The sequence below is a fragment of the Macaca thibetana genome, chromosome 4, assembly GCF_024542745.1.
Source record: "Macaca thibetana thibetana isolate TM-01 chromosome 4, ASM2454274v1, whole genome shotgun sequence".
Taxonomy (NCBI): Eukaryota; Metazoa; Chordata; class Mammalia; order Primates; family Cercopithecidae; genus Macaca; species Macaca thibetana.
Window position 1 is genome coordinate 48,081,658 of NC_065581.1, and position 21,530 is coordinate 48,103,187.

The window sequence follows — 21,530 nt, forward strand, 5'->3', positions numbered from 1 at the left end:
CTACAGCTGAGCAAGAACAGCCACTCAGGCACTACCTTGGGGTGGGGCACACATGCCCACGGGGAGCCTTCCTTGGTACTATAAAACACTGCCAATGCAAAAATACAGGAGCAGTGAGACTCAGCTTCTCATTAACTGGCCATCCTGGGCTTGGCAGTACATGTTGTCTTTCCAAACCTTGCTACTGGGCCTGGCAGTAAAACTTCTCCTCAGAGACTCCACAGGGGAATCAGAGGTGGGTAGAGAAGGTTTAAATAAGTGCAATGTATGAAGAGGTGGGGAAGAGGGATGCCTCAGTGGAGAGGGGCACACAAGGTGAGCCAAAGAGAAGCCAAGGTCAGCCATGGACATATGACTACAGAGGCCTCTGGCCGAATTGAGCAACGCGTTTTCTCCTGTCTGCAGGGGAGGAAAGCCAGACGAGGCACGTTCTGGGAGGTGCTTTTGAAAATCCCTGCCTGCAGAATCCTTTGGCTTACATCACCTATAAATGTTAGGTGACAGCATAGCCTAGAGGAAAAGCTGATGGTAAGATGAGACCCAAAAACAGACTGTGAGGTCCATCGGAAAACTCCAGCCTTCCCAAGGAGGCCACCAAAGCTGCAACTTGGAGTCCAAAGCAGGGCCAAACCTCAGAATATGGCAGTTCCTTAGGGACTTCTTGTCAACTTTTTGTCTGAACCTGCCTAAGGCCAAGATATCCTGTGCCTCATGCCAGCCTCACCCTCCCGAAGTATGCTGTCATCTCACCCCTCCGTCATCAGATCACTCCCCTGCTTTCATCCTGCCTCCTGCTTCAAGTCTAAACTTTGCTGCTCCGTTCCAGGCCTCCACAATCCAGCCCAGCCTCACTCTCCATCCTACATTCCTCCCTCACCTCCACACCTTCCACTTTACTGTCCCCTGCACTCTGTGCTCCCTCCTGACTCTGTGGTGTCTTCCCCCACTCTTCTACTCAGATAGTCCTGTTTTCTCCCTCTGGCTAAAAATAAGTTACCTATTCAGCAAAGTGTGGCTCACTTCTTCCACGAATCCTTCTTCTTTACCAATGCACACCCATCTCTCCCTTCTCCAAATGTTGTTATAGCACTCCAATACCCATACCAACCCCAATTATGTTACTAATGCCAGTGCTGACACTATCACTGATAGTAAAACTTATGCTGACCTAAACTGTAAGTAATTTTGTGTTCTAGCTCCTTTAATCCTCCAACAATCCTAAGAGACATATACTCTGATTATCCCAATATTACTTGCCTGAAAACAAGAAAGGAGATAGAGTACTCCAGTGGTAAGTGTCTTCATATTTGGTGGATATTTAATATATAAGAGGCCCTCAGTGGCATCCAATGAGAGGAGAAAGCTATTCCCACTTCTCGGCTATAGGGCCATTGCCCCCCAAATAAATCATCCCTGACCTGACTCAGGGTCCAGGATAACCAGGTTTCAGGCGAGGGAAGCGGGAGCATAGGGAGAGTTGCATTTATCATCGTAAATATCTTAGGTCTTGTTAAATATCTGATACATTACATGTGTGCATTACATTTTGTTGAAGCCATGTATAAACATTCAATTACTCTTCCTTGGCCTCCACTGAAGCAGAACTCATTGTCCTTTTAAGGATTTATTTTGTGTTTTTTATAAGGATGAATAATTTCAAACATACACAGAAGTAGAAGAGTTTAACAAATCCCAGTGTACCTGTAACTCAGATTCAGCAATAATCAACTTACAGCTAGGCTTGCAGATTTTCTAAGGGAAAAAGCTTAGGAAGCTTTTAAACTTTGTTCCATTCACCCCTCACCCAAACTCAAATTATTTTAAAGCGTATCCAAGACACTGTACCATTTCCTGATGAGGATATTTCAGAGAGAAAGGAAAGAGAGAAGGGAAACATACATTTTACATAAATTTTACTTTTCCTAAAACAAGGGATGAGACCTAGGAAAAAGGAATGCAAGACACCCTGTTCCCAGGATGGACAGAAAGTGACTAATTCTCCATTTTAATTGCTTCACCACTTTATATTTATGCAGTGTATTCGTTACCATTGTTGTTGTATATGTTGCCCTGTAATTTGTAACTTTAAGGATCTCACTTGGGTTTGCCTCATCAACTCCAGCTGAATTGGAAACACCTGGTTAACAGCATCCACATTATCTTCTTACTGGATTTAATGTTGTATGTTCTTGTGTGCCACATAACATCTGGCTTGCCTTCCTCTCGTCTTTCCTTCTTAATGTCCTTCCTTCCTTTCTTACCAATCCCCTAACTTCCTAATAACTTCCTTTCATTAATCTCATATTTACTGGGCACAGCTCCTGGCATACAGTAGACAAAGTAAAAATGAGATGGGAACATCTAGATGACTTGTTGGGACTAAGAGGTGGCAGGAAAGTCTTGCAGAATAAGAATGAATTAGCCAATTAAAAAAAAAAAAAGAGGTAGCAAGCAGTTGAACATGGAGTAAGGGCATTCAAGGCAGAAGCAGCAGTTCCAGCAAGGATCTGTGAAGGAATTTGGGGTCCATTTGGAGAACTGAAAAATGCACCATGTGACTGGACCAATAAATTTGAGTGGTGAGGGGGTAGAAAACAAGGACGGTGGAAAATGTAGAATTAAGCATAGTTGAGAGCTTCGATAACAATATTGATTGCAGTCATGGGGAGATGGTTTGAGTCGAGCTAGGGAGAGAGGGGGAATTCTGCTACGATAAAGATACATAACTATGATGCACTCCCCAAGCACCTGAATTTACCAAAGCACTTTTCAACTTTGACATCATCTTCTATGAGAACATATTCTCCCAAGACAAATTTATCTTTTTGATAATTAACTAAAGACTGTTTCCTCCCCCAAAGATTTTTCCTTGATTAAGAACTTGCATGTCAGCTGGGGAAATCCATGGCATGCATATTTATTTAGTTTGCAAACATTTCTTTTCCCAGAAAATGTTTTCAAAACAGAAATTAGACTAGACCTTACGTTTTTTTTTTACAGATTTGTTTTACTTCGTATAACGAAATAGAGGCAAAATAATTATAAGATGGGAGGGTGAGAATGCAAATAATGATTTTTATTGTGGTGGTTGGTTTTTTATTAGGTTGACTGTATCTGCAGTGCACCTGTGGAAACTTACTTAGAAATGTTCAGTTCATGGCACAAGAGCTGTTTGTTTAACCATGTAGCTGAGACTTTGAGCTAGATCTGTAGAACTCAAAATGAAATTTAGTGTTGTCAAATGGCTGCTGAATTGGAGTTGTGTAGATAATCATTGCCACTGAATGATGTGTTCTGGCTATTGTCACTGCCCGCATTTGCTCAGCAGTTAAAAATTCTAAACTTTGCACTTGATTTGTTGCACTTGACTGGTTTCAAAGCTCAAGGGCTGGATGGGTAATGTTTTTAAGTTCCAGGGGTCATAAATTTCAATTGCAGTGCAGTATGCACTAGAGAGCTCTGGAGTGAGAAATGTGATTAAATGACCTCTAATGTACATTCCATTTACATAATACTCTAGTCCTTGAGTCGCAGATGTCTGGAGCTACTTAGTAGATCATTTGTTTTTCTAAAGTAAAACTTAACAAAACTTCTGGAAGATGATTTAATGATCAGTTTGAATGGTGGAGGGAAGCATTCGATCATCCTGGGATCTAGTTTCACACTTTATGAGATTTAGGTTCAGGATCCACCAAGAACCTTGTTCCAGTACAATGCCAGTTTTTCTGCATCCAGACGTGACATCATTTCCGCCAATTTGTTCTCTCATTTAAGTCAGGGGATTATTCACCCATTTCTCTCATTTTCAACTCATGTTTTTCTAGGCTTTGATTATACTGTCTTGCTTGACCCAACTCTCACATTTCACCCAACTCTCACCCTTATTTTGTAAACTCAATTGCGCCCCAACTCTAGGTATAGATGTGATTTTAGACAGAGAGGAAGAGCTGTTTGGAGGGCACTGAGAGCCTAGAATCTCTGTCTTTAATCTCCTACCTTCAGACTGCCACTATGAGGGTTTCTACCTCCTATTTCCAGATTTCAGGCACTAGTTACCCAACATATGCTACTAGCTTTTTTGATACTAACATTCTGCTGTCTGAGCTTTAGCTGGCGTCTCACCCTATTCCTGCCTGGAGTTACGTCTGAATGTTATACTGTGAGATCTTGGAAATGATCCTTGCAACCTACAAGCCCTAGACCCCTGGGACTAGGAATCAAGTCCTAGATCCCTGACACTAGCATGTGCCCTCTGGAACCTGCCCCACATGTCCTCCAGCCAGGCTCGCATGTGGACCTTCAGACTGCGTTGACTCTATGGATAAGCTGGGCTTATGATCCTACAATTCCCCAGTCAGCTCCAGCCCCTGCCAGGCCTGAACCCTCACTTATGACCCTGGACTTGGTTTCTGCCCAAGGAGAAAGTGAAGGTGAAATCTCTAGCTCTGCCAAAGCCTTGCCTCAGTTATCAGCATCACATCATCACTTTCTAATTGCTTTTCTCTGGTGTCAGTTTTCTTTCTTATATGTCCAGTCACTGGTCCCTGACCTGGAGCTTGACCTGACTGTGGTTACAGTGTCTGTCTGATGCCTCTTGCTTCCTTGAAACTCTCAGAGTCTCCTTAGCTGCTGGAGTATTACCTTACTCTGATATTTGGCTTGAATATACTCTGACCTTCCTGGCTTTAACCAATAGCTGCTGTGGGCCCAGGACTTCTGACCCCAAATCCAGCTTTATTTCAGTGTCATGATGTAGCTCAGTGTCAACTGGATTCAATTCTGAAGAAAATAACTATTCCATGAGACAACAGGCCTTGGTTAAAAAAAAAAACACACACACAAACAACTGATAATTGTAAACTATGTATTAGTTAGGAAGTATGTATTTCATAATCATGTGAATTTGGGAAATGATGTGTTAAATAATGTTAAGCAGGTGACTTCATGGCAGGACTTTTTGAGTCTATTAATATGCTACTAATGAGCATAATAATATTCAAGGAAGGTGAAGGGGGTCAGAGTACGCAGCTTTTTTCAAATGTACTGGCCTACTGAAGTTTTTCCTGTAGAACACTCTACACATCTCGCCAAAACTTTTCCAGAACACTTTGTGAGAAATCCTGAGTGATTTCACCTCCAGCTTTTGACACTGACCTGGATCCACTCGAACAGGGAAATTTCCCTCTGTCAGAACCTAAACAGAGCATGTTGGTCAAGACATCTTTGAATATGAGAATGAAATTGGATCCTTATTTTACACCGCACACAAAAATCAACTCAAAATAGATTAAAGACTTAATCATAACACCTTAAACTGTAAAACTCCTAGATGAAAATATAGGGATCTAGGAGTGGAGGACAGGCCAAGATGGCCATTTAGAAGCAGATGCAACTCTCACGGAAAAGAATGAAAATGACAAGTGAATTTTGCACCTTCAACGGAGGTATCCACGTTCTTGCATTGGGACTGACTAGGCAATCAATGTGACCCACGGAGAGCCAGGAAAAGCAGGATGGGGCGACAGCCCACCCAGGAGTGGCACGAAGCCAGGGAAGTCCCCACCACCAGCCAAGGGAGGTAGTGAGTGATTGTGCCACCCTGCCCGGGAAACCACACTTTTCCCACAGATCTTTGCAACACTTGGATCAGAAGATCTCCTTGTGAACTTGTCCCGCACCCCTAGGGCCTTGGGTCTGATGCCCAGAGTTGTGCAGGCTCTTGGCAGCTTCTCAGGCATGCACAGAAACCCAGGAATTTTTGCATACTCTGGCCCCAGGAATTCTGGTGAGGCAAGAGATCGGTCTGTGCATTCCCCTAGGAAGGGGGCTGAAGCCAGGGAGCTAAGTGGCATCATTCTGTGGACCTCACTCCCATGGCACCTCACAAGTTAATACCCACCGGCTTGGAATTCCAGCCAGCCAGCGGCAGCAGGCTGGAGAATACCTGAGACAACTGAGTTCCAGAGGGGGGAGGGGCAGCTGCCATCTCTGCAGCTCGAGTTGGGGGTCCTGGCCTGCTGACTTTAGAGAGTTTGGGCAGTCCAAACCATGAGGAATTCCCCACAGTGCAGCACAGTTGCTGTGGCAGTTCACAGCCAGACGGCTTCTTTATGTGGGATCCCAATCCATCCCTCCTCACTGGGAGGGGCCTCCCTGTGTGAATTTCAGCAACTCTGGCCAGGATTTTACTGACAAAACCCTGATCTCCCTGGGACAAAGTCCCTGGGGGGGGAGGGGCGGCCATGGTCTCTGTTGTTCAGTGGACTTAACCTTTCTTGCCTGCTGGCTCTGGAGAGTATGGGCAGTCTGGATGAGAGGGGTTCCCCTCCAGCACAGTGCACCTGCTCTGCCAAGGGGCAGCCAGACTGCTTCTTTCAGCTGGTCCCTGATTTTGTTCCTCCTGACTGGGTGAAACCTCCAAACAGGGGTCTCCAGACACCTCCTACTGGAGCGTTTGGGCCCCCATTAGATGAATCCCCCTGGGATAAAGCTTCCAGAGGAAGGAGCAGGCTGCCATCTTTGCTGTTTTGCAGCCTTCACTGGTGATACCTCCAGGTGTGGAAGGGACTGAGACAATTAGGATCTGGAGTGGACTCCCAGCAAACCACAGCAGCTCTACAGAAGAGGGATCTGACTGTTAAAAGAAAAACAAAATAGAAAGAAACAACAAGAACAACATCAATGAAAATGACCCCACAAAAACCCCATTCAAAAATAAGCAACCTCAAAGACTGAAGGTCGATAAACCCACAAAGATGAGAATTAATACAAAAATGCTGAAAACTCAAAAAGCCAGAGTGCCTCTTCTCCTTCAAATGATCACAACACCTCTCCAGCAAGGGCACAGAACTAGGCTGAGGCTGAGATGGCTGAACTGACAGAAATAGGCTTCCAAAAATGGGTAATAACTAACTTCGCTGAGCTAAAGGAGCATATTCTAACCTAAGAATCATGATAAAACATTACAGGAGCTGATAATCAGAATAATAGCCAGTTTACAGAAGAATATAAATGGCTTGATGAAGCTAAAAACACACATGAGAACTTCACAATGCAGACACACAAGTATCAATAGCCAAATAGACCAAGCAGAGAAAAGCGTCTCAGAGACTGAAGACTATCTTTCTGAAATATGACAGGCAGACAAGATAGAGAAAAAAGAACGAAAAGGAAGAAACAAACATCTGAGAAAAGACTGAACCTACTACTGGTTGGGGTACCTGAAAGAGAGGGAGAGAACAGAACCAAGTTGGAAAACGTACTTTAAGATATCATCCAGAGGCCAGGTGCAGTGGCTTACACCTGTAATTCCAGCACTTTAGGAGGCTGAGGCGGATGGATCACTTGAGGCCAAGAGTTCAAGACCAGTCTGGCCCCATCTCTACTGAAAACACAAAAATTAGCTGGGTGAGGTGGCATGTGCCTGTAATCCCAGCTACTCAGGAGGCTGAGGCAGGAGAATCATTTGAACTCTAGAGGTGGAGATTGTAGTGAGTCAAGATTGCACCACTGCACTCCAGCCTGGACAACAGAGTAAGACTTGGGATAAAAATAAAATAAAATAAAATAAAATAAAATAAAATAAAATAAAATAAAATAAAAGAGTATCATCCAGGAGAACTTTCTCAACTTAGCAAGACAGGCTAACTTTCAAATTTAGGAAATCCAGAGAAACCCAGTAACATACTCCATGAGAAGTTCAACCCCAATACACATAATCATCAGATTATCCAAAATTGAAATGAAAGAAAAGATAAGGGTAACCCAAAAGAAAGGCCAGGCCACCCACAAAGGGAAGCCCATCAGACTGAAAATGGGTCTTTGAGCAGAAACCGTACAAGCCAGAAGAGATTGGGGGACAATATTCAACACTCTTAAAGAAAAGAGTGTCCAACCCAGAATTTCATTTCCATCCAAATTAAGCTTCAAAAGCAAAGGAGAAATAAGATCCTTTTCAGACAAGCAAATGTTGAAGAATTCATCACCACCAGGCCTGCCTTGCAAGAGCTCCTGAAGGAAGCACTAAATATGGAGAGGAAAAACTGTTAACGGCCACTAAAAAAACACTGAAGTACACAGACTAGTGACACCATGAAGCAACTACATAAACAGGTCTGCAAAATAACCCGCCAGCATCATGATGACAGGATCAAATTAACACATAACAATATTAACCTTAAATGTAAGTGGGCTAAATGCTGCAATTAAAAGACACAGAATGACAAGCTGGATAAAGAGTCAAGACCCATCAGTACGCTGTATTCAAGAAACCCATCTCATATGCAAAGACACACATAGGCTCAAAATAAAGGAACGGAGGAAAATTTACCAAGTAAATGGAAAACAGAAAAAAGCAGGAGTTGCAATCCTAGTTTCTGACAATATAGACTTTAAACCAACAAAGATCAACAAAGACAAATAAAGGAATTACAAAATGGTAAAGGGTTTGATTCACCAAGAAGAGCTAACTATCCTAAATATATATGCACCCAATACAGGAGCACCCAGATTCATAAAGCAAGTTCTTAGAGGCCTACAAAGAGACTTAGACTTCCATACAATAATTGTGGGAAACTTCAACACCCCACTGATGATATTAGACAAATCATTGAGACAGAAAATTAATGAAGATATTCAGGACCTGAACTCAGCTCTGGATCAAGTGGACCCGACATATAACTACAGAACTCTCCACCCAAAACCAACAGAATATACATACATTCTTCCCATTGCCACATGGTACTGACTCTAAAACTGATCATATATTTGGAAGTAAAACACTCCTCAGCAAATGCAAAAGAACTGAGATCATAACAAACAGTCTCTCAGACCACAGCACAATCAAATTAGAATTCAAACTGGAAATTCACTGAAAATCACACAACTACATGGAAATTGAACAACCTGCTCCTGAATGACTCCTGGGTAAATAATGAAATCATGGCAGAAATCAAGAAGTTCTTTGAAACTAATAAGAACAAAGAGACAATGTACAAGAATCTCTGAGAAGCAGCTAAAGAAGTATTAAAAGGGAAATTTATAGCACTAAATGCCCCACATCAAAAAGCTAGAAAGAGCTCAAACTGACAACCTAACTTCACAACTAGAAGAACTAGAAAACCAAGAGCAAATAAACCCCAAAGCTAGCAGAAGACAAGAAACAACTAAAACCAGAGCTGAACTGAAGGAGACAGAGACAAAAAAAAACCCTTCAAAAAATCAACAAATCCAGGAATTGGTTTTTTGAAAAAAAAAATTAACAAAATAGATAGACCACTAGCTACACTAATAAAGAATAAAAGAAAGAAGAATCAGATGGACACAATAAAAAATGATAAAGGGGATATCACTGCTGACCCCACAGAATACAAACCATCGGAGAATACTATAAACACTTCTACGCACATAAACTAGGCAAGAGAAATCTAGAGAAATAGATAAATTCCTGGACACATACACCCTCCCAAGACTGAAACAGGAAGAAACTGAATCCCTGAACAGACCAATAATGAGTTCTGAAATTGAGGCAGTAATAAATAGCCTACCAACCAAAAAAACAGATGAGGAACAGACGGATTTATAGATGAATTCTATCAGAGGTACAGAGAGGAGCTGGTACCATTTCTACAGAAACTATTTCAAATAACTGAAAAGGAAGGACTCCTCCCTAACTCATTTTATTTAGCCAGCATTATCCTGACACCAAAACCTGGCAGAGATACAGCAAATAAAAAAATTTCAGGCTAATATTCCTGATGAACATTGATACAAAAATCCTCAATAAAGCACTGACAAACCAAATCCAGCAGCACACCAAAACTTCTATCCACCATGGTCAAGTTGGCTTCATCCCCAGGATGCAAGTTTGGTTCAACATATGCATATCAGTAAACATAATTCATAACATAAACAGAACTAAAGACAAAAACCATATGATTACCTCAATAGATGCAGAAAAGGCCTTTGATAAAGTTCAACATCGCTTCGTGCTAAAATCACTTAATAAACTAGGTACTGAAGGAACACGCCTCAAAATAGTAAGAGCCATATATACAAACCCACAGCCAATAAACTGAATGGGCAAAAGCTGGAAGCATTCTCCTTGAAAACTGGCACAAGATAAGGATGCCCTCTCTCACCACTCCTATTCAACATAGTATTGGAAGTTCTGGCCAGGGCAATAAGGCAAGAGAAAGAAATAAAGAGTATTCAAATAGGAAGAGAGAAAGTCAAATTATCTCTGTTTGCAGATGACATAATCCTTTATCTAGAAAACTCCATCATCTCAGCCCCAAAACTTCCTAAGCTGATAAGCAACTTCAACAAAGTCTGAGGATAGAAAAATCAATGTGCAAAAATCGCTAGCATTCAGATACATCAGCAACAGGCAAGAAGAGAGCCAAATCATGAATGAATTCCCATTTGCAATTTCTACAAACAGAACAAAACACCTAAGAATACAGCTAAAAAGGGAAATGAAGGACCTCTTTAAGGAGAACTACAAATCATTTCTCAAGGAAATCAGAGAGGACACAAACAAATGGAAAAACATTCCATGCTCATGGATAGGAAGAATCAATACTGTGAAAATGGCCATACTGCCCAAGGTAATTTATAGATTCAATGCCATCCCCATCAAGCTACCAATGACTTTCTTCACAGAATTGGAAAAAACTACTTTAAAGTTCATATGGAACCGAAAAAGAGCCCACATTGCCAAGACAATCCTAAGCAAAAAGAACAAAGCTGGAGGCATCATGCTCCCTGACTTCAAACTATACTACAAGGCTACAGTAACCAAAACAGCATGGTACTGGTACCAAAACAGATATATAGACCAATGGAACAGAACAGAGGCCTCAGAAATAACACCACACATCTACAACCATCTGATCTTCAACAAACCTGACAAAAACAAGCAATGCGGAAAGGAATCTCTATTTAATAAATAGTGCTGGGAGAACTGGCTAGCCATATGCAGAAAATTGAAACTGGATCCTTTCCTTACAGCTTATACAAAAATTAAGACAGAGTAAAGATGTAAATGTAAAACCAAAGACTATAAAAATGCTAGAAGAAAACTTAGGCAACACTGTGCAGGACATAGGCAAAAGCAAAGATGTCATGAGGAAAATGTCAAAAGCAATTGCAACAAAAGCAAAAATTGACAAATGGAATCTAATTAAACTAAAGAGCTTCTGCACAGCAAAAAGAAACTATCATCAGAGTGAACTGACAACCTACAGAATGGGAGAAAATTTCTGCAGTCTATACATCTGACGAAGGTCTAATATCCAGAGGCTACAAGGAACTTAAACAAATTTACAAGAACAAGACAAACAACTCCATTAAAAAGTGGGCAAAGGACATGAACAGACATTTCTCAGAAGAAGACATGCATGCATCAAACAATCATATGAACAAAAGTTCAACAACATAACCAACCATTAGAGAAATGCTAATCAAAACCACAATGAGATATCATTTCACACCAGTCAGAATGGCTTTTATTAAAAAGTCAAAAAATAACAGATGCTGGTGAAAAAGGAATGGTTACACATTGTTGGTGAGAGTGCAAATCAGTTGAATTATTGTGGAAACTGGTGTGGTGACTTCTCAAAAACCTAAAGGCAGCAATTCCATTTGACCCAGTAATACCATTACTGAGTATACACCCAAAAGAATATAAATTATTCTACTATAAAGACACATGCACACATATTCATTGCAGCACTATTCACAATAGTAAAAACATGAAATCAACCCAAATGCCAATCGATGATAAACTGAATAAAGAAAATGTGGTACATATACACCATGAATGCTATGCAACCATAAAAAGGAACAAGATCATATCCTTTGCATGATCTGATGGCGATCATCACGGATGGAACTGGAAGTCATTATCTTCAGCAAACTAACATAGGAACAGAAAACCAAACACCACATGTTCTCACTGACAAGTGAGAGCTGATGGATGAGACCACATGGACACATTGGGGGAACAACACACACTGGGGCCTATTGGCCGGGGAGGGAGGGAAGGCATCAGGAAGACTAGCTAATGGATGCTGGGCTTAACACCTAAGTGATGGATTAATCTGTGCGGTAAACCACCACAGCACACGTTTACCTATGTAACAAACCTGAACATCTTGCACATGTACCACGGAACTTAAAATAAAAGTTGAAGAAAAAAAAGAAAATATAGGGATAAATCCCCTTGTCATTGTTCTTGGCAATCACTGCATAGATATGACACAAGAAGCACAGGCAACAAAAGCAAAAATAGACAAGTAGGACTACATCAAACTAAAAAGCTTCTGCAGAACAATGAAAACCATCAACATTGTGAAAGGGCAAATTATAGATTGGAAAAAAATATTTGCAAACCATTTATCCAACAAGGAGTTTTTCCAACTATATATTTTCAAAATATATAAGGAACCCCTACTACTCAATAGCAAAAAATACTAATATCCCAATTTAAAAATGGGCTAAAGACTTGAAGAGACATTTCTCTAAAGAAGACGTACAAATGGTCCACAGCTATATGAAAACATGTTCAATGTCATTAATCATTAGAAAAATGCAAATCAAAACCACAATGAAATATCACTTCGCATCTGTCAAGATGACTGTTATGGAAAATTTTAAGGTAATTTTTGAGGAGGATGTGGAGAAATTGGAACACTTTCACACTATCGATAGGAATGCAAAATGATGCAAACCCTATAGAAAACAGTATGGAGGTTCCTCAAAAATTAAAAATAGAACTATTGTGTGATCCAACAATCCCACGTCTGGGTCTTTATCCAAAAGAATTGAAATCGGGATCTTGAAGAGATGTTAGTGCTCCCATATTTATTACAGCACTATTCACACAATAGCCAGGATATAGAAACAACCTAAATGTCCATCAATGCATGAATAGATAAATAAAATGCATATATAGACAATGGAATATTATTCAGCCTTAAAAGAAAATTCTGTAATGTGTGACAACCTGGACAAACCCTGAGGACATTATGATAAGTGAAATAGTCACAGAAAGACAAATACTGCATGATTCCATTTATATGAGGACTCTAAAACAGTCAAATTCATAAAGGCAAAGACTGGAATAGTGTTTCCAAGGGGAAATGGGGAATTAATAACCAACAGGTCTAAAGTTTCAGTTAAGCAAGATGAATAAGTTCTAGAGACCTACACTACAACATTGTGCCTATGGTCAACAATACTATATTGTAAACTTGAAATTTTAAGGGGGTAGATTCATGTTAAGTGTTCTTAACACACATAAAGTGAATTTTTTTAAGAAAATAAATAAGAATGAAATTGTAGTAAGTAAATAGAAGTAAGCATCAGAGCATTTTCCTTTTCTTTTTTTTTTTTTTTTTTTTTTTTTGAGACAGAGTCTGGCTCTGTCGCCTAGGCTGGAGTGCAGTGGCAGAATCTCGCCTCACCGCAACCTCTGCCTCCCAGGTTCAAGCGATTCTCGTGCCTCAATCCACCACCACGCCCAGTTAATTTTTGTATTTTCAGTAGAGATGAGGTTTTACCATGTTGGCCAGTTTGATCTCAAACTGCTGACCTCAGGTGATCCGCCTGCCTCAGCTTCTCAAAGCGCTGGGATTACAGATGTGAGCCACCACACCCAACTGAGATAGCACTTTTCAATTTTAAATTCTTACTTAGTTGCATGTTTTCGTAACTTTTTTATTTTTTATTTTTTGAGGCAAGGGCTCACTCCAGTTGCCCAGGCTGTAACACAGGGGCGCAATCTCAGCTCACTGCAGCCTTGACCTCCCACGTTCAGGGATCCTTGAACCTCTGCCCCCCAAGTAGCTGGGACTACAGGCGTGCGCCACCATGCCTGGTTAATGTTTTGTATTTTTAGTTAAGACAGGATTTCGCCATCTTGCGCTGGCTGGTCTTGAACTCCTAGACTCGAGCAATCCTCCAGCTTCGGCCTCCCAAAGTGCTGGGATTACAGGTGTGAGACACTGCACCCAGCCCATAACTTTATAAATTTAAGTTTGTATCACTAGACACTTAGTTGAATGACTATAATAAAGAATATTGACAATACCAAGGACTAGCATGGATACAGCGCAAGTGAATCTCTTATACATCAATATGGGATTATATTACAAGATAGTGTTGTAGTAGTTATTCAGAAATTATTTTAGCCAGATAGAGAGGAAAAAGGATCCTTGGGAAGTTTTCGTTTTTAAAGCAGCTCTTAGAGCCAGGCCAGCAACCTTTGATATGCAAATACAGGCTATTAGAAACTGGGTCCACCCAAACATGGCAATTGCCTCGGCCTTCTTGCCCTTGCCCCACATGTTCCTGGCAACATGCCCAACCCCACATATCCCCACGTGTGTAGAACCTCAAGCCCTCAATTTGCATATTAAAAGGCTAGAGTGGGAGTGCCAGATTTTTCACTGGCTAAGTGAATGACATACCTGGTCAAACCAATCCCCTGAGCCCTATGCAAATCAGGCACCCCCTCCTCCAGCCTACTCATAAAACTGACCGGTATCCGTGGCACTTAAGTTGCCTCTCTCAGCTTTGGAGCCCCCCTCCCTCTGTCTCTTTACAGGGCAGCAGTCTTCTTTCTTTCTTCCCCCTTCTTTCTTGCCTATTAAACTCTACCCTCCTTAAAACCACTCCGCGTGTGTCTGTGTTGTTTTTTCCAATTAGACTGGAGACAAGACCCCTGGTGTTCCTCCGCTGATCAGAGCCGTATCAATAGTACCACTACTGCGAAAACAGCTTGACAGTCTATTATAAAGTTAAACATACATTTACCATATTCCCCAACAATCCTACTCTGATGTATTTACCCTAAAGAAATGAAAACTTAGGTCTGCACAAAAACCTGTATATGAATGTTCATAGCTTTATTTATAATAGCCAGAAACTGGAAACAGTCCAAATGTCCTTCAAAGTTTGAATGGTCAAGCAAACTATGGTACATCTATACCATGGACTGCTACGCAGCAATTAAAAAGAACAAACTTTATTTTTCTGTTTTTTTCCTGCTACAACAAAAGAAACTTTAAAATATTTTTTACAGACATGAGTGCTTTAAAAAGCTCTTAACCATTATGGAAATGAAAAAATTAATAATTAATGTTAGTGTAACAGACCTCTAAATGTTAATACACTGGCAAAATAAAATAGACTTAAAATGAAAATGAATCTTAAAGCTCTGCTCTCTCTGTAAGAACATTTACCTTCTATTTTTCTTTTTCTTTACAGGTGATAATGATTACATACAATTACATACTGCTAATATAAATAGTTTTTATATTAATGACACACTTTTTAAAATAGTCTGTGGAATTTGTTCAAGTTCTTTACGGATGCTGGAAATTAGACTTTGTCAAATTCATAGTTTGCAAACATTTTCCCCCATTCTGTAGGTTGTCTCTTTACTCTGTTGATAGTTTCTTTTGCTGTATGGATGCTCTTTAGTTTAATTAGATCCCATTTGTCAATTTTTGCTTTTCTTGCAATTACCTTTTTTGTCTTTACCATGCAATCTTTGCCTGTTCTTATGTCCAAAATCGTATTGCCTGGGTTGTCTTCTAGGGTTTTTATAGTTTTGGGTTTCACATTTAAGTGTTTAATCATGTTGAGTTGATTTTTGTATATGGTGTGGGGAAGGGGTCTAGCTTCAATATTCTGCATACAGCTAGTCAGTTATCCCAGCACCATCTACTAGATAGGGAGTCTTTTTGCCATTGCTTGTTTTTGTCAGCTTTGTCCAAGATCAGATGGTCATAGGTATGTGGCCTTATTTCTCAGTTCTCTCTTCTGTTCCATTGATCTATGCTTTTGTTTTTGTAAATTTACAAGAGAAAAACAACCCCATTATGAAGTGGGCAAAGGATATGAACAGACCGTTTTCAAAAGAAGACATACATGTAGCCAACAATCATATGAACAAAAGTTTAACAACATAACCAATCATTAGAGAAATGCTAATCAAAACCACAATGAAATACCATCTCACACCAGTCAGAATGGCTATTACTAAAAAGTTAAAAATAACAGATGCTGGTGAGGTTGTGGAGAAAAAGGAATGCTTATACATTGTTGGCTGGAGTAAATTAGTTCAACCATTGTAGAAATTGGTATGGTGATTCCTAAAAGGCCTAAAAGCAGAAATACAATTCGACCCAGTAACACTATAACTTGAGTATATACACCAAGGAATACAAATCATTCTATGATAAAGGCCAGGCACAGTAGCTCATGCCTGTAATCCCGGCACTTTGGGAGACCAAAGTGGGCAGATCACTTGAGATCAGGAGTTTAAGGCCAGCCCCCGGGCAAAATGGTGAAACTCCATCTCTACTAAAAATACAAAAATTAGCCAGGCATGGTGGCACACACCTGTAATTTCAGCTACTTGGGGGAGGCTGAGACAGCAGAATCACTTGAACCTGGGAGGTGGAGGTTGCAGTAAGCCGAGATCATGCCACTGTACTCCAGCCTGGGCAACAGAGCGAGACTCCATCTCAATAGAAAACAACAACAACAAAAAGAAAATGTGGTACATGTACATCATGGAATACTATTCAGCCACAAAAAAAGAACAAGATAATCTCCTTTTCAGGAACATAGATGGAGCTGGATGCCATTATCCTTAGCAAACGAATTCAGGAACAGAAAACTAAATACCACATGATCTCACTTGTAAGTGGAGCTAAATGATAAGAACACATGGATGCATTGAGGAGAACAACACACATTGGGGCTGATTGGAGGTTGAAGGGTGGAAGGAGGGAGAGAATCAGGAAAAATAAGTAATGGGTAATAGGCTTAATACCTGGGTGACAAAATAATCTGTACAACATACCCCTATGACACAAGTTTACCTATATAACAAACCTGCACATGTACCCCTGAACTTAAAATAAAAGTTAAGTTTTTGTTTGCTTGTTTGTTTGTTTTAAGTCCACAAAAATCTCACCGTATTTGTTTTGTTTTCTTCTTAACACTGATATACAAATTGGGACTCTTCATTCTGGGGAAAACATCAAGTTGTCTCCAGCCCCATCCAGGTGAAGAATTTCAAAATCATGAATAAGGAGTACTGATATGCAAAACAATTGTGGTCAGATCTCAAGGGGATTATGCTGAGTGATATAAGGTCAATCTCAGAAGGCTATATCCTGTATGATTCCATTTATTTAACTTTCTCTAAACCACAAACCTATAGTGATGGACACGGTTGCCAGGGTTTACAGTGGAAAGTGAGGTATGAGTATAAAGTTAGCAGAAGGAAGTTTCTTTGTGTGAAGAAACAGTTCTATATTCTGGTTATGATGGTGGTTCCCAAGTGAATCAATACATGTGATAACATTTCATATCCACCCCCAAAAAAGTGCAGGTTAAAAGCTAACATGAACTGTGTTCTGTAGTTAGTAATAGTGTATCAATGTCAATTTTCTGATTTTGATAGTATCTATGGCTACACAAGATATTATTCTTAGAGAAAGCTGTGTGAAGAATAGAGAAACTATTAAAATACAAAACTAGGTGAAGAAAACAGAAACTCACTGTGGTATTTTTGAAACTTGTGTGTCTTGGCTGGGCGTGTTCGGGAGTTCAAGATCAGGCAGAGGTCGGGAGTTCGAGATCAGCCAGACCAATATGGAGAAACCCCGTCTCTAGTAAAAATACAAAATTAGCCGGGCGTGGTGGCACATGCCTGTAATCCCAACTACTAGGGAGGCTGAGGCAGGAGAATCGCTTGAACCCGGGAGGCAGAGGTTGCGGTGAGTCGAGATGGCACCTTTGCACTCCAGCCTGGGCAAAAAGAGCGAAACTCCATCTCAAATAAATAAATAAATAAATAAATAAATAAATATAAAAAAAGAAAGAAACTTGTGTGTCTTAAATTATTTGAAAGTACAAAATCCTTTACTAAGGAAAAAGCCCTCTACCCCAAAATTCAATTTCAGTTCAGTCCAGGTGAGAGGCTCTAGGAAAATAGGAATCAGATCCACTTTATTTGCCATTTTGTCTCCAGGATTTACCACCATGCCTGGCTCACTCATCTCTACCACAAGCCTTCCTGGCTATACCCTTTACTAGCTGTGTGACTTTAGGAAAGTCACTGTCTCTCTTCGCCTCAGATTCCTCATTAGTAGAATGGAAATAACAGACCCCACATCATAGGATTCAGGTTAAGATTGAAGAGTGAGTAATGCCAAGTGCTTTCAATACTTTATAGGAAGAGTCTGTCCATGAGGGGACGTATATCCTTTCTATCCTCTGAGTATGTGATATGCGCAAAGGAATAGCATGACTGGGCCTCATGTCTTATCTTATCTTGTAATGATGGTAAACAACAAGCCCGGGGAAATGGTGGAAAAACCAATTTATAAACGATACGAAATCCTTGCTTATAAAATCATGTCTACAGTATGACTATATTTTTCCCTTTGTTTTCTTCCCCTTTTCATCTTCCTTCCTCAAGCTTTGAAATGCATGGAACTGCAACTGTCAGCCCTTTGTTTTTGACACAATTTTCTTTAAAATTAATAAGAAAGAAGGTTTACAGTAGGGGATCTTGCAATATTTTTCCTTGATTCATATTTAGTTTCTTGCTTTCCTAGTATCTTCTTCATATTACTATCACTTCACTCGGATATATTTGATGATGTTCATAAGTCTATTTCTCTTTCTAAGCTGTGAATTCTTGAAGCCAGGATCATGCATTCATTTATTTATTCAACATTGTAGTGACTGAACAACTACCATGTTCCGGGCATGGGTCTAGATGCTGAGAATACAGCAGCGAACTAATGCCTTGTTCTCATTGGTAGTTACAATCTTGTATCACATTCCTCTTTGTACTTCTAGCTTCTAACATAGTACCTTGTAGTTGCTCAAATGTTTCATGGATAGATGAGTAGAGTGATGGAATGAATGTTTCTGTGGGAGAGTGTACTACATTTAAACAGCAACAACAACAACAAAAAGCCCATACTATGAAATTGGCTGTTCTAAGTTTCTGGAAGCAGTGAGAAACAATTGTCATGGGATTCTTGGAAATGAACTGTCTTTCTGCCTCTCCCTTCCCCATGAGATTTCCTGTTTGGCATGTTACTGTGGATAAAGCAGTAGATGAGTGACCATGAGACAGTGCCAGTGCAGAACAGAAGTATCTCCTTTGGAGAGATGAACTGCTAAAGGGTCCTTAAGAAATCTTTGATATTTTTCCTCACAGAGACATTGATTATGAGCGATATGTTTTTTTTTCTTTTTTTTTTTGAGATGGAGTTTCGCTCTTGTTGCCCAGTCTAGAGTGCAATGGCACGATCTAGGCTCACCGCAACCTCCTGCCTCCCGGGTTCAAGCAATTCTCCCGCCTCAGCCTCGTGAGTAGCTGGGATTACAGGAATGCACCACCAGGCCCAGCTAATTTTGTATTTTCAGTGGAGACAGGGTTTCCCCATGTTGGTCAGGCTGGTCTCAAACTCCCGACCTCAGGTGATCCGCCCACCCCAGCCTCCCAAAGTGCTGGGATTACAGGCGTGAGCCACTGCGCCCGGCCTGATTATGAGAAATTTCTGTGATAAGAAATATAAAAAGATGTTTTGGCCAGAAATTAGCTACTCTGTCCCATCTTTCTAAATTTCAAACTTTGAATTCTCTCCATTTGAACTTTGTATTACTTTTGTGTTTGTGATCTAAGCCCAAGAAAAGGATGTCAAATTCTCACGAAGAGGATGTAGAGGGGTGGGGAAGGTGGCCACTTCTCCTGGAGAGCAGGGCAAGAGGCTGATTCCCTTTGCAGATTTTACTCAAATGCTCCTCAGAAAGCTATTGCTAGCATTTTAAGTCTAGTGCATACGACTCTTACCTTGGGCTTCATCAGTGCACATTTCCTGGAAGCCATAGAAACATTCTACAGTTTTTATTTACAACTTTTTGAATTCAATAATATATACAAATATTGTACTACTCAAAACGCTCAAAATAACAAATCATGACAAGAACATGTCCTTCTTTGCCTCCTGTCTCCTTGCTAGCCCATTTTCCTTCCTAGAGGCACCCATTGGCATGTTTCTTATGAATCCTGGCAAGCTATCCTATGAATATCTATATTGGAAATCCAAGACTCCAAAATCCAAATGTGTTTCATGTAAACAGCTACTTCAAAGTCAAGTACAATAAAAGCCTTTTTAAAACTTAATCCTTACTCAGATGAGTGGATTTTGTTTTCTACTTACGTTCAAGAAAGGTAGTAAGAAAAGAAGTAAAAAGAGATAGCTTGGAATAATAAAAGAGTGCTGACAGGGGCTAAGGTGACCAGGCTCCACCACTAACTAGCAGATGTGAGTCTAGCTCCTCCACCAGAAAACCACAGGGCTCTCCAGGTGATGTCCAAGGCTCCTTCCAATGTAAGGACCTCAATTCTGCTCAACAAGAGATCACATCTTTTTTCTCCAGTCAAAGGCCAGCATAGGTACCTGTTGCATCTGCAGTATTGTACAGTAGATTGCTGCTCCAAATGGCCCAGTCTGAGACTCTAATATAGTCAGGGCAGTTTCATGACTCATTATATTTCACTATATCTCTTTGAAAATTGGCATATCAAATATAAATACAGTAAGTTAAATCATAATAACATCATTTCCCAAATATTCTTGACTAATAATACCCTATACATTTTGCTAAAAACCCTGAAGAATTGATTACTGTACTTGCAGGTAGGTTCATCAATGCAATTGAGCTTGAAGGTGTTGCCTCATCAGCGCTTGGTGTGTATCAATTCTTAGCATAATCATATAAATCTTACAGTAAGGTTATGGGTCCTAAAGCAAATGTGCAGAGTCAAGTAGGCTATAGAAAAATCACTTTTCAGTTACAGATCTTCAGGTTAACTCCCTGCGAGGTTTGTTCATCAGATCTTGGGTGAGGCTTGAGAAAGGCTCTCTTCCTAAGCTCTCTTAGCTGACTATATATTGAGATCCCCTGGAGAGCTTTAAAAAATGCTACTCAATCCCATTACTGGGTATATACCCAAAGGAATATAAACCATTCTACCATAAAGACACATGCATACATATGTTCATTGCAGCACTACTCACAGTAGCAAAGACATGGAATCAACTAAATGTCCAAGTATGGTAAACTAGATAAAGAAAAAGTAGTACATATGGAATGTGGTACCATGGAATACTACACAACCATAAAAAAGGATGAGATCATGTCCTTTGCAGGAACACAGACGGAGCTGGAGGCCACCATCCTTTGTAAACTAATGCAGGAACAGAAAGCCAAATACTGCATGTTCTCACTTATAAGTGGAAGTTAAATGATGAGAATACATGTACATGAAGAGGGGAACAAGACACTGGGGCCTCTTTGAGGGTGGATAGTGGTGGGGGGAGAGGATCAGAAAAAATAACAGATACTAGGCTTAGTATATTATTTGGGTGACAAAATAATCTGTACAATAAACTCCTGTGACAAGAGTTTACACCACACACACACAC